Source organism: Rutidosis leptorrhynchoides, chromosome 1 (assembly GCF_046630445.1).
Source record: "Rutidosis leptorrhynchoides isolate AG116_Rl617_1_P2 chromosome 1, CSIRO_AGI_Rlap_v1, whole genome shotgun sequence".
In the NCBI taxonomy this organism is placed as follows: domain Eukaryota; kingdom Viridiplantae; phylum Streptophyta; class Magnoliopsida; order Asterales; family Asteraceae; genus Rutidosis; species Rutidosis leptorrhynchoides.
In genome coordinates, this window is record NC_092333.1 from 313,635,797 (window position 1) to 313,649,270 (window position 13,474).

A 13,474-nucleotide genomic window follows, 5' to 3' on the forward strand; every position below is an offset into this window, starting at 1 on the left:
ACAAACACTGATAAAGAAACCACTCTTAGCCACAGGAATCAAAGATTTGTAAAGACACAGAGATTTGGTAAATAGATAAGCTCTATCAAACTTTTCATTCAATCATCAACCAAGTTTTTACAATTACAAGAGCTCTCTATTTATAGAAGAAGCTTAACAGCTATTTTCTAAATAAGACAAAAACATAAAAAGAAAATGGAGACAAAAAGGACAAACAATTACAAATTAGCCAATAAGAATAAAGGACACAATCTTCAAAAAGCCTGCCATTTGTTAGTGCTCCTTCCCATGATAAAAGCATCCAATGCCAGATAAGAATCTTCCTTGGACATCTAACATTCTTCTAGAACAGCCACGTACGTGTTAAGCACATGACCGGACCGGCTTATTGAAAAGCATAAGTAAACTTTGAATCGTATCAGCAAGTTGGCCCCTCAAAAGAAAACAACGTCGCCTGCTGGTTGAACTAAGTATCGTATGCTGGTTGAACTAAAATTCTTCAGCTGGTTGAACTAGCTGGTTCGCCTAAGTATTAACTTTGCTGGTTCGATTTGCTGGTTACTCGGCTGAGTGAATTAAAGCTTTACTGGCTGAACTAAGCTCATTTGCTGGTTTGGCTAGCTGGTTCTTCTTAATTGCTGGCTTGCCTTCAACTATCAAAAACTTTATTCATGAAAACATAACTACTTCAGTTTAAGGACTGAAGTAGGGTCACCCCTGAGGTTCTTGAACCAGCTCCAAAAATACTTAGATGGTACGAAATAGATGGCAACATGACCATTGCTTGGCCTGATTCGGGTGTAACATCTCTTGAGCTCGTGCTGGCTGTGTTGCTGGTTTCATTGCCCAGCTCACCCGCATCATCCTCCCCCTCTAAAAATGAACTTGACCTCAAGTTCTCGAGGTTGTCATCTTCCAAGTATGGTATCAAATCACCCACATTAAATGTGCTAGACATAGCAGTACCACCAGGCAGCTCGACTTTGTAAGCATTATCACCAACTTTTCCCAACACTTTAAATGGACCCTCAGCTCTTGGCATCAGCTTGTTCTTCCTTTTTGCTGGGAACCTTTCCTTCCTTAGATGAATCCAAACAAGATCACCAGGAATAAAAGTGGGCTGCTTTTTGTGCTGGTTAGCCTTTGCCTTGTATTGCTGGTTGGTCTTCTCAATTTTGGCCCTCACTTGCTCATACAGCTTCTTTATTTCTTTGGCCTTTGCTACTGCATCCACACTTGCCTTAGGCTCAATTGCAAAAGGAATTAGATCATTGGGTGTGAGTGGATTTGCACCGTAGCAGATTTCAAATGGTGATTTTCCTGTGGAGTAATTAGGTGCTCTGTTAAAAGCAAATTCAGCTTGAGCAAGCTTTATATCCCACTCCTTCAAACTTTTCTTCACAAATGCTCTCAGCAGCATTCCCACAGTTCTATTGGTAACTTCAGTTTGACCATCAGTTTGGGGATGGTGAGAAGTGCTGAATAAAAGCTTTGTTCCAAGCAGCTTCCATAATGTCTTCCAAAAATAGCTTAAGAACTTTGTATCTCAATCAGACACAATGGTTTTGGGAATTCCATGAAGACGAACAATTTCTTTGAAGAATAAAGTAGCAACAATAGTAGCATCATTGGTTTTGTTGCAGGCTATGAAATGAGCCATCTTTGAAAACCTGTCAACAACAACCATAATAGAATCTTTGCCTCGCTGAGTCCTTGGCAATGAAACAATGAAATCCATGCTCAAATCTTCCCATGGCTGGTTGGGGACAGGAAGAGGAGTATATAAACCCTTGTGAAATGCTGACTTAGCTTGAAAGCATGTAGCACAGCGATTAATCACAGCTTTGACATATTTATCCATACATGGCCAGTAGAAGTGTTCATTTAGGATCTCCAATGTCTTGTTAATTCCAAAATGACCAGCTAAACCACCTCCATGTGCTTCTCTAATCAGCAACTCCCTGATTGAATCTTTTAGGATGCACAATCTGCTGCCCTTGAATAGAAAACCATCTTGCTCAACATAATCTCTTTTGGACTCAGCAGGAGAACTGTTCAAAATAGGAGCAAAGTCTGGATCAGCTTCATATAACTCCTTAACAAATGAAAATCCAAGAACTCTAGCTTCCAGAATTGACAACAAAGAATATCTTCTTGAAAGAGCATCAGCAACAATATTAGAAGTACCAGCCTTGTGTTTAGACACAAAGGAGTACATCTGCAAGAATTCAACCTATTTTGCATGCCTTGGATTTAGTTTGTGCTGACCATTAATGTACTTCAAAGCTAAATGATCAGAAAAGAGAACAAACTGCCTTGGCTTCAAATAATGAGACCAGTGATCAACAGCTCGAATGATGGCATAAAATTCTTTATCATAGGTGCTATAATTTAGCTTGGACCCACTTAGCTTTTCACTGAAATAAGCTACTGGCCATTTTCCTTGCACTAGCATAGCTCCAATGCCAACACCACTTGCATCACATTCAAGTTCAAATAGCATATCAAAATTAGGCAAAGCAAGTATAGGTGCTGAACTTAACTTTTCTTTCAATGATTCCAATGCCGATTGAGTAGAACTAGACCATTCAAACACCCCTTTCTTCATACAATCAGTAATTGGAGCACCAAGTGTGGAGAAGTCCTTGATAAATCTTCTATAAAATGAAGCTAAACCATGAAAACTTCTGACTTCAGTGATGGAAGAAGGACTATGCCATGATCTAATTGCTTCCACCTTAGATGGATCCATTGAAATGCCTTCTTAAGAAACCACATATCCAAGAAACACTACTTTGCTAACAAAGAAATCACACTTCTCCAGCTTTGCATATAACTAATTCTGCCTTAACAGCTCAAATACTTTCCTCAGATGATCCAAGTGTTCTTCTTTAGTGTTTGAGTACACTAGGATGTCATCAAAGTAAACAACCACAAACTGACCAATAAGTGGCCTGAGCACTTCATTCATAAGTCTCATGAATGTGCTGGGTGCATTAGACAACCCAAAAGGCATAACCAACCACTCGAATAATCCACCTTTGATCTTGGAAGCTGTCTTCCATTCATCTCCTTTATTTCATTCGAATCTGATGATACCCACTTCTAAGATCAACTTTGGAGAATACACAAGAACCATGCAGCTCATCTAGCATATCATCTAATCTAGGTATGGGATACCTATATTTGATGGTGATGTTGTTAATAGCTCTACTGTCTACACACATTCTCATAGAACCATCTTTCTTTGGAACCAACAAAGCTGGTACTGAACAAGGACTCATGCTGGTTCTAACATACCCCTTTGCAACCAGCTCATTAACTTGCTTTTCTAATTCTTTTACTTCATGAGGAGAACATCGATAAGCTGCCTTGTTAGGAAGAACAGATCCAGGTACAAGATCAATTTGATGTTCAATACCCCTGTTTGGTGGCAAACCAGTAGGTAACTGATGATGTAGCGTGAGGGTACGAAATAGTATTATTTTTAATACAAAATACTACAAAATATGACACAAGTTTTATTAATTTACGGATGGGATATACCTAAACCTTGCTACAACACTATAGGCAGTGTACCTAATCGTAGAGTAGTGTAGTTTTTAGTAAGTCCGGTTCGTTCCACAGGGAGCTGGTGATACTTACTATATTTTTAACTATATTTATACAAAATATATATAATTATATAAGTAGTAATATTATTATAAAAGGGGGTTTTACCGTTTAATGACCGGTTTGTCGATTCTATATTTTAAGCGTAAAGATAAATGACGATAATTAAAGTGCGTAAAATAATGACAATAAATAAAATGACAGTAAATAAAATTGCGAGTAATAAAATGACAGTAAATAAAGATACGATGAGAAATATAATAAAAGAATTATGCTTATTTAAACTTCCGTAATCATGATGTTTGACGTGTTGATTTTAATTTATTACCATGGGTTAATTGTCCTTTGTCCTGGTTTATTTGATACGTCTATCTGGTTTTTGTCCATAATAGTCCATCGGTCATAAAAATAAAGTGCGAGTATCCTCGTCAAATTACCCTTATACCCGAAGTCAAATATTCCAACTGATTAAGGATTTAAACTGTGACGCAGTTATCACTTCTGTCAACAATTACACCAGTTATCACTGTATGTAATCCACCCCTGTTTTAATTAGTCTATGAATATTAATTCATCCACTTGATCAGAATGAATAATCAATTACCCAACCCAATTGATTAATTAAATGATTATAACAGATTCCATATGAACATCACTAAATAGGACAACCATAATCATTATTAATTATTAGGTTAATTAATTTGAAGATAGGTTCGACAGACTCCAATGAGTTGTCACTCAATTAGACAATACCCCCCATCTATTAATAGTCAATAGTTCAATTTCCACAAGTGTCGGTCTTTTGCCCAAACCTTAATTATGGTACAAAGCCCAATTACCCAATTTTAGTAATTAGCCCATCATCATGATTACTTCGTTTTAAATAAGCATAATAATAACTTAGCTACGAGACATTAATGTAAAAAGGTTGAACATAACTTACAATGATTAAAAATAGCGTAGCGTTACACGGACAGAATTTCGACTTACACACTCAAATGATCTCTATCATAAATCTTATTATTATCATAATTTAAAATTAAAATTAAGATTATTGTTATATCTTATTAAGTTAACATTATGATAGAGATATAGAATATAGATATTGATAATTGATATAGATATTTGATCGGATAAAAAAAAGATAGAAAAGTTCTTCCTCAATTCCATCGTTACATAGCCTTTTATAGGCCAAATTAGAAATTGAATTTTCATTTACGACCCCTGAACTATGCTCAATTAACAACTTTTTATTATTTAATATTATTCTTATTATGAATTATTTAAATATTATATTTTATTCTTGTGCATAGTTGACTCGTAATTTTTACACCGTTGCGTCGAGCGCTGAAAGTTGGTTCATGCCCTAGTTCCGGATTTTCGAACGTCCTTTCGTACAATTTTATATCTTGTACTTTGCGTTTTGTAACTTGTACTCTTGTCATTTTTAGACGTTCTTCATCAATAAATTGAACCTTTTGAATTGTATCTTGTACATTTGAGCTTTTTGGACGTTTTGGTCTTTCAAATCTTCGTTTTTGTCTTTAAATCTTCATTTTCGAGCGATTTGCGTCTTTCGTCTTCGCACTTATTTATTTAATTATTACAACTAAAAATAAGGAAATTACATTTAAAAACTTTACATATTGGAACGATATTGCTACTAAATATATGTTCATTTGGAACACTATCAAATATCCCCACACTTGAGCGTTGCTTGTCCTCAAGCAATACAGAACTTGAAATAAAAACATACATGAATCACTTTTTTATTCATCACATTTTGTACATCAGTGATTTTGATATAGCGGTATAAACAATGACAGTAATGATGGTTAAAGGTGGGTGTGTCATCCACAGTTGCCTTGGGTTTAGGTCAACGACACTTGCAATCAAATAGCCGATTTACTTTCGGTTTCCAAAGCAAAGTGCACATTTGAAAGGCGGTTTACAGTCCCACATGACTATAAAAATTTAGATCCTTTAGGAAATAGGATCTTTATGAAAACATTTGATCTTTTGAAAATTCAATCTAACTTTTACCCTAGATAAGTTTTCTGATTTGATCCACCATTGGTGTTGCAAAATATATTTGTGGATCAATATTTTGGCTAAAAACATTTAGGTTCGTGTAATCCACTGCTATCCCGGTATCGAAAAGCACACATCCAGTTTACTTGTTCCGTATATTACCTTTCGGTAAACTACCGTCCGGTTGTAAAGGAAAGCGATGAACAAGAAACTGTTAAGGCAATGTCCCGTGACATGCAGATGATTATGGTCTTTTAACGTGTCGGATGCTAGAACTATCCTTGGTAGGAGCGATAGTAAAGATCATCCTATGATTTTTCGGTCTGGCACAAGGTCCTGTCTCTGACCATGCTATGCAACCACCGTTCTTACGGTTGACACCCGATTTGGTTCAGGTGACCTAATGAATTCTGATGAATTCTCAGGATTTTACGTTCAATGGTAATGAACGCATTGAAAATGGGTTTTCAGAAAACAAATCGGTTTGTATTTTTGATCAAAATATTTTCTCGTTCAAGCTCGAGTTTAGATATCATTGAATTCCATGAGTTTGAATTCTCAATCTTTAAGGTCAATCTCTAGGATTGAGTAATATCAGTCTTAAAAGCTGATTTTTAATCTTTAAGGAGATTATCCTTTCTGGGGATCTGATTCATTAGTCTTATCAAGCTAATTTGCACGGTGCCCTCCCCATTTTACAAGACAGACCCTCTCATGGTTAGGATAAGTCTGACCACTTGGCGACCCTGTTTGATGCTGAGGTCCGTGGATTTCCTGCTGATTTTAGTGATGACTTTTCTAGGTTTTTCGTCAACCTACAGCTGGTCTGGACGACAACTTCATGACCTAAATCAAGAAGCGCGTGTCTTTTTCGGAAGACTTTACTTCCTTTTAATGATGGAATTGATTCATCGTGTAGATCCATCTTTCTTTCAAATGTATTACAGTAAACCGGGTAAAACTGATTAGTATCGTCCAAAGCAAAAGTACCTGCAATAATCTTGTACAAAAATATGTGATATATGTTTTAAATTGAATAACTTGGTACATTCTTCCCACACTTAGTTTCTTTCTTTGCCTTTTTATTTTCTTTTATTTCATTTTAAATGAATTCAAGCGTTTTAGGGTGTTTCTCAATTTATGTCCTTTTCGAGGTAACGATAATTTCGGTATTAACACCTAGTTTTCATCGTTCATAAATATGTATAAACATGATTTTAAATTCATTTAGTTGAAAATTTTTCAAATTTTCACAAAATTTGGCAAATAAACTAAGTGCAAACCCGAGAGAATTTATAACCCTTCCCCACACTTGAGATCATGCAATGCCCTCATTTGCATGAAATCAGACTATAATTATAAATTCATGAGGGTGATTAGTGTAGAAAAGTGATTAAAAATACCCAGTTTGTAAGCATATTATTTTACATCACATTTGATATTTTGCTTCTTGTCGTCAAAATCAGTAGCTATTGCTGAACTTAATGTTAGTCTTTGAAAGTGCGTTGTTCTACCCTGTTTTGTACATAATATAAAATACAAACATATATATACATATTTTTGAAGTTGGGTATATTACCCCACGTTCAAAAATTTATAAAGTCTAATATCTTTTTGGCATACTTTAGATCAATAAAATTAAAAATAATGATAACAAAATTTGCCGTCCCACCCTCGGGTAAAGCAATTTCGGCTTAATGACCTAGTCTTCAACTCACGACGAATTTTAGAAATCATTTTTTCAACTTAATGAATTAAAGTAAATTTTGTTTTTAAATATCACACAAAACTTAAAAGCATATTAATTTCATATAAAACCTAAAAAAAATAAAAATTCAGAATGGGGGGAGAAAACTAGTTCTTTAGTGTCTGCTAGCGGAAAAGACCAATCGGATTCCATTCTCGGAACTACACGAGAACAGAACAACTAACTCTCGACAACATTTTCCTTTTAGAACATTTGAATCTCCCCACACTTAGGTAGTTGTGGTGTCGAAATTGTGATTAGCTTCATCGTCAATTTCTCTTGGTCCATAATCAACTTGCATATCTGTGACTTTCTCTTTAAGCCATTGGTCGGATTCCTGTGTAATATCCACAATTTCAACTAGCTTCACCTTTTCTTTAGGCGATAGATTGGATACTAACCGGTTACATAACTTAAAGTTCCCCTTGGTTATAGCATCGCGAATCCGGTTAATAAGTTTCTTCATTGAACTATTAATAACGGGGTCATTTAATTTCGTATCAAAAACGGGGTTCTTTGTTATCATGTCATCATTAGGTGTTACTTCATTTTCCCCACACTTAGGCGTTTTATTATTGTTAAGCACTACCGTTGGAGTTGGTAAAACAACATGGTTCTTACCAATCGTTTTTGCTGGTTCAACGGTTTTGGTTGGTGGAGATTTAGACTTTCGAATCATAAAGGTGATCGATTTGTCACCACTACTAAGTGTCATTCTACCGTTTCTTACATCAAAGAACGCCCCGGTGGACGCTAAGAATGGTCGACCTAAAATTAGAGGAATGTTTAGGTCCTCTTCTATGTCAATGACAATAAATTCGACTAGAAAGGTTAAATTGCCTACTTGAACGGGTAGGTTGTCAGCAATTCCAACTGGGTGCTTAATGGTTTGATCAAAGAGTCGAACACTCATATCCGTTGGACTTAACTTACCTACACCTAATCTCTTATATAAGGAAAGAGGCATAACACTTACACTTGCACCTAAATCTGCTAGTGCATCATACATGACACAATCACTAAGTAGACAAGGAACAATAAATTCACCCGGATCACCTACCCTAGGTGGAGGTTTTGGTGGAACTGTATTCACCGAGTTTACTTCTACGGCTTTTGTTTCTTGTACTTTCTTATTCTTTTTCTTCTTCTTCTTTCCAGAAGTATCACAATCTTTATTACTTATTACTTGCTCATACTCAACTCCTTTTCTTGGAAACGGGATGGGTGGTTTGTATGGTGTCACCACTGGCTTTACATACTCGGGTGGTGGTGTTGGTGTAACTTCTTCATTGTTACTCACATCTAAAACCTTCCCATCTTCTGGAGCTGGTTTTTCAGAATTTGTTGACACCATATTAACATTCTCTTTCCGAGGATTTACTTCAGTATTACTCGGTAGCTTTCCTTGTTCCCTCTCACTCATCATGCTAGCAAGAGTACCTACGTGTGTTTCTAGATTCAAAATGGAAGCTTGTTGAGTTCTTAATGACTGATCAAACCTCTCATTTGTTTGGGTTTGAGTTTCAATAAATTGTGTTTGAGATTCAACTAGCTTGAATACCACGTCTTCCATATTTGACTTTTTCTCTTCGGTTTGTTGTTGTGGTTTATATAAGCCAGGTCTTTGTTGATTGAAAGTGTTGTTTTGAGTTGGTTGGTTATTCGGACCTTGTTGGTTATACCAGTTATTTTCGGGTCCTTTTGGATTGTAAAGAATGTTTTGATTTCGATTGAAGTTTAGCTTTGGCGGTTGATAATTATTTTGATAATTATTTCCAGGCCTTTGGTTCATATAGGAAACATTCTCTCGTTGTTCCAATGTTGGTTCAATGTGACAATCTTTCAATAAGTGTGGTCCACCGCATAGCTCACAACTGATTCGTATTGCGTGAATATCTTTATTCATCTTTTCCATTCGTCTTTCGAAAGCATCTATTTTTGCGGAAACGGAATCAAAGTCATGGCTAGAATCGGCTCTAGCCACTTTAGATGAACGAAAAATATCTTTTTCTTGATGCCACTCATGAGAGTGGGAGGCTGTGTTATCAATAATTTTGTAAGCTTCAGTTGCGGTTTTCTTCATAATAGAACCACCAGCTGTTATGTCGATGTCTTTTCGTGTAGCAACGTTGACACCTTGGTAGAATATTTGTACTATTTGATAAGTGTCTAAACCGTGTTGAGGACATCCTCTCAACAACTTTCCAAATCTTGTCCACGCCTCATATAGAGTTTCATTTGGCTTTTGCGCGAACGTAACAATTTCTCCTTGAAGTCTCATGGCTTTGGATGCCGGAAAGAATTGTTTAAGAAATTTTTCAACTAAAACATCCCATGTGTCAATCGCCCCTTCAGGTAACGATTCTAACCAATCTTTGGCTTCTCCCTTTAAAGTCCAGGGAAACAACATGAGATAGATCTGCTCATCTTCCACTTCTCGGATTTTGAATAGTGTACAAATTCTTTTAAACGTACGAAGGTGTTCGTTAGGATCTTCATTCGGTGCACCACTGAATTGGCATTGGTTAGTTACCATGTGTAGAATTTGTCCTTTGATTTCATAATCTGGCGCATTAACTTCTGGCTTAATAATGGCGTGACCTTAGCCCGTGCGTGTGGCTCTCATTCGATCTTCCATACTTAGAGGTTCCGTTACTTCCATAATTGAATTTGTTGGATACGAATCACTAGAGGATTCTGATTTAATGGTTTGTGGCTCAGGAGGAATAATTAGTGGTTCAAGATCTTGGAATTGTCCTTGAATATGCTCCGGGTTCTTAATTGTGAAGTCGGGTTCAAAAGATGGATTATCGGAAATTTGAGTTGGAGTTCTTGTTCGACTAGATGACGATTCTAAAGAAAAATCAACGGCGACAATATTTGCTAGATGTCTTGATCGAGTTACAGGTGGTGAACGTATGACCGGCGGCGAACGTCTTGCTCGGTGCATTCACTGAATATCCTATTAGTTTTTTAAAAAGGAAAGAAAAATTATAATAAGTTATCCAATTAATAGACTTTTCTGATTTTGCCCACGTTTCGAACAGCCAAAAGATGCAGCAGAGGGGCAGGATTCGTTTGGTCTCAATATAATTGAGTACTGTTTGGCTCCAATAACCCGGTCCACGTACAAATCCAACTATTACTACGAACCAGAAAATTTTGATGTCTATCAATTTAACCACTTAAAATAAATTTTCGTAATTTTAAGAAATTTAGAGAAGAAGTAGAAAAAATTCTAAGTCCTAAAAACTAGAATGGCGAGAAATAAGAGAGAAAAAGAGTGCGCGTCGAAAAGTGTCGAAAAATGAAAAAGACGAAGAGTGGTTTGTAAACACGCGGTTAATCCAACCTTATAACGATCACTATCTTAAAATTAAAGCTACAAATGGAGATCACTAATTGGAATTGTAATTGATACATAGGTAAAAGGCATCGAAAAATAAAAATAAGAAAATAACTATGGCAAAACTAAACTTAATATTAAAAGTTGCGACTATAGTCTAAAAATCTAAAGGTAATAAAACTAAAAAAAAACAATTTTTTTTTATAGACAAAATCTTAAAAAATATATATTTTTTTTTAATAATTTTTTTTTTTTTACGTTTTTTTTTTTTTTACGTTTTTGTTTTTTTTTTACGTTTTTTTTTTTTAAGTTTTTTTTTTTTTTTTACGTTTTTTTTTAAAAACGAATTTTTTTTTCTAAAAAAAAAACGTTTTTTTTTTTTTACAATTTTTTTTTTTTTAAAAATGATTTTTTTTACAAATTAATACTTTTTTTTATAATTATTATTTTTTTTTCAAAACTTTTTTTTTAATTCATTTACTATTCATGAATAGTAAATGAAAAGAAATTAATTAATTTACTATTCACATGAAAGCGACATGATAGAAATTATTAATTACAATTTACATAATATACCCCTGAAGTATTTAATAAATACGACTTTTTAAAACTTTTACGATTCAAAATATATTCTAAAATATTATTATATTATTATATTCTATTTCAATATTATTATATTATTATATTCTATTTCAATATTATTATATTTTATTTCAATATTATTATAATTAAAAATATAGCGTTTTAGCGCTCCCCGGCAGCGGCGCCAAAAACTTGATGATGTAGCGTGAGGGTACGAAATAGTATTATTTTTAATACAAAATACTACAAAATATGACACAAGTTTTATTAATTTACGGATGGGATATACCTAAACCTTGCTACAACACTATAGGCAGTGTACCTAATCGTAGAGTAGTGTAGTTTTTAGTAAGTCCGGTTCGTTCCACAGGGAGCTGGTGATACTTACTATATTTTTAACTATATTTATACAAAATATATATAATTATATAAGTAGTAATATTATTATAAAAGGGGGTTTTACCGTTTAATGACCGGTTTGTCGATTCTATATTTTAAGCGTAAAGATAAATGACGATAATTAAAGTGCGTAAAATAATGACAATAAATAAAATGACAGTAAATAAAATTGCGAGTAATAAAATGACAGTAAATAAAGATACGATGAGAAATATAATAAAAGAATTATGCTTATTTAAACTTCCGTAATCATGATGTTTGACGTGTTGATTTTAATTTATTACCATGGGTTAATTGTCCTTTGTCCTGGTTTATTTGATACGTCTATCTGGTTTTTGTCCATAATAGTCCATCGGTCATAAAAATAAAGTGCGAGTATCCTCGTCAAATTACCCTTATACCCGAAGTCAAATATTCCAACTGATTAAGGATTTAAACTGTGACGCAGTTATCACTTCTGTCAACAATTACACCAGTTATCACTGTATGTAATCCACCCCTGTTTTAATTAGTTTATGAATATTAATTCATCCACTTGATCAGAATGAATAATCAATTACCCAACCCAATTGATTAATTAAATGATTATAACAGATTCCATATGAACATCACTAAATAGGACAACCATAATCATTATTAATTATTAGGTTAATTAATTTGAAGATAGGTTCGACAGACTCCAATGAGTTGTCACTCAATTAGACAATACCCCCCATCTATTAATAGTCAATAGTTCAATTTCCACAAGTGTCGGTCTTTTGCCCAAACCTTAATTATGGTACAAAGCCCAATTACCCAATTTTAGTAATTAGCCCATCATCATGATTACTTCGTTTTAAATAAGCATAATAATAACTTAGCTACGAGACATTAATGTAAAAAGGTTGAACATAACTTACAATGATTAAAAATAGCGTAGCGTTACACGGACAGAATTTCGACTTACACACTCAAATGATCTCTATCATAAATCTTATTATTATCATAATTTAAAATTAAAATTAAGATTATTGTTATATCTTATTAAGTTAACATTATGATAGAGATATAGAATATAGATATTGATAATTGATATAGATATTTGATCGGATAAAAAAAAGATAGAAAAGTTCTTCCTCAATTCCATCGTTACATAGCCTTTTATAGGCCAAATTAGAAATTGAATTTTCATTTACGACCCCTGAACTATGCTCAATTAACAACTTTTTATTATTTAATATTATTCTTATTATGAATTATTTAAATATTATATTTTATTCTTGTGCATAGTTGACTCGTAATTTTTACACCGTTGCGTCGAGCGCTGAAAGTTGGTTCATGCCCCAGTTCCGGATTTTCGAACGTCCTTTCGTACAATTTTATATCTTGTACTTTGCGTTTTGTAACTTGTACTCTTGTCATTTTTAGACGTTCTTCATCAATAAATTGAACCTTTTGAATTGTATCTTGTACATTTGAGCTTTTTGGACGTTTTGGTCTTTCAAATCTTCGTTTTTGTCTTTAAATCTTCATTTTCGAGCGATTTGCGTCTTTCGTCTTCGCACTTATTTATTTAATTATTACAACTAAAAATAAGGAAATTACATTTAAAAACTTTACATATTGGAACGATATTGCTACTAAATATATGTTCAATTGGAACACTATCAGTAACTCAGTAGGAAACACATCAGCAAATTCAAATAACAATGGCTTTACCCTAGCTGGTATTTCATCATGCTGGTTCAACTCATCACTTTCAACCATCAGCAATAAAT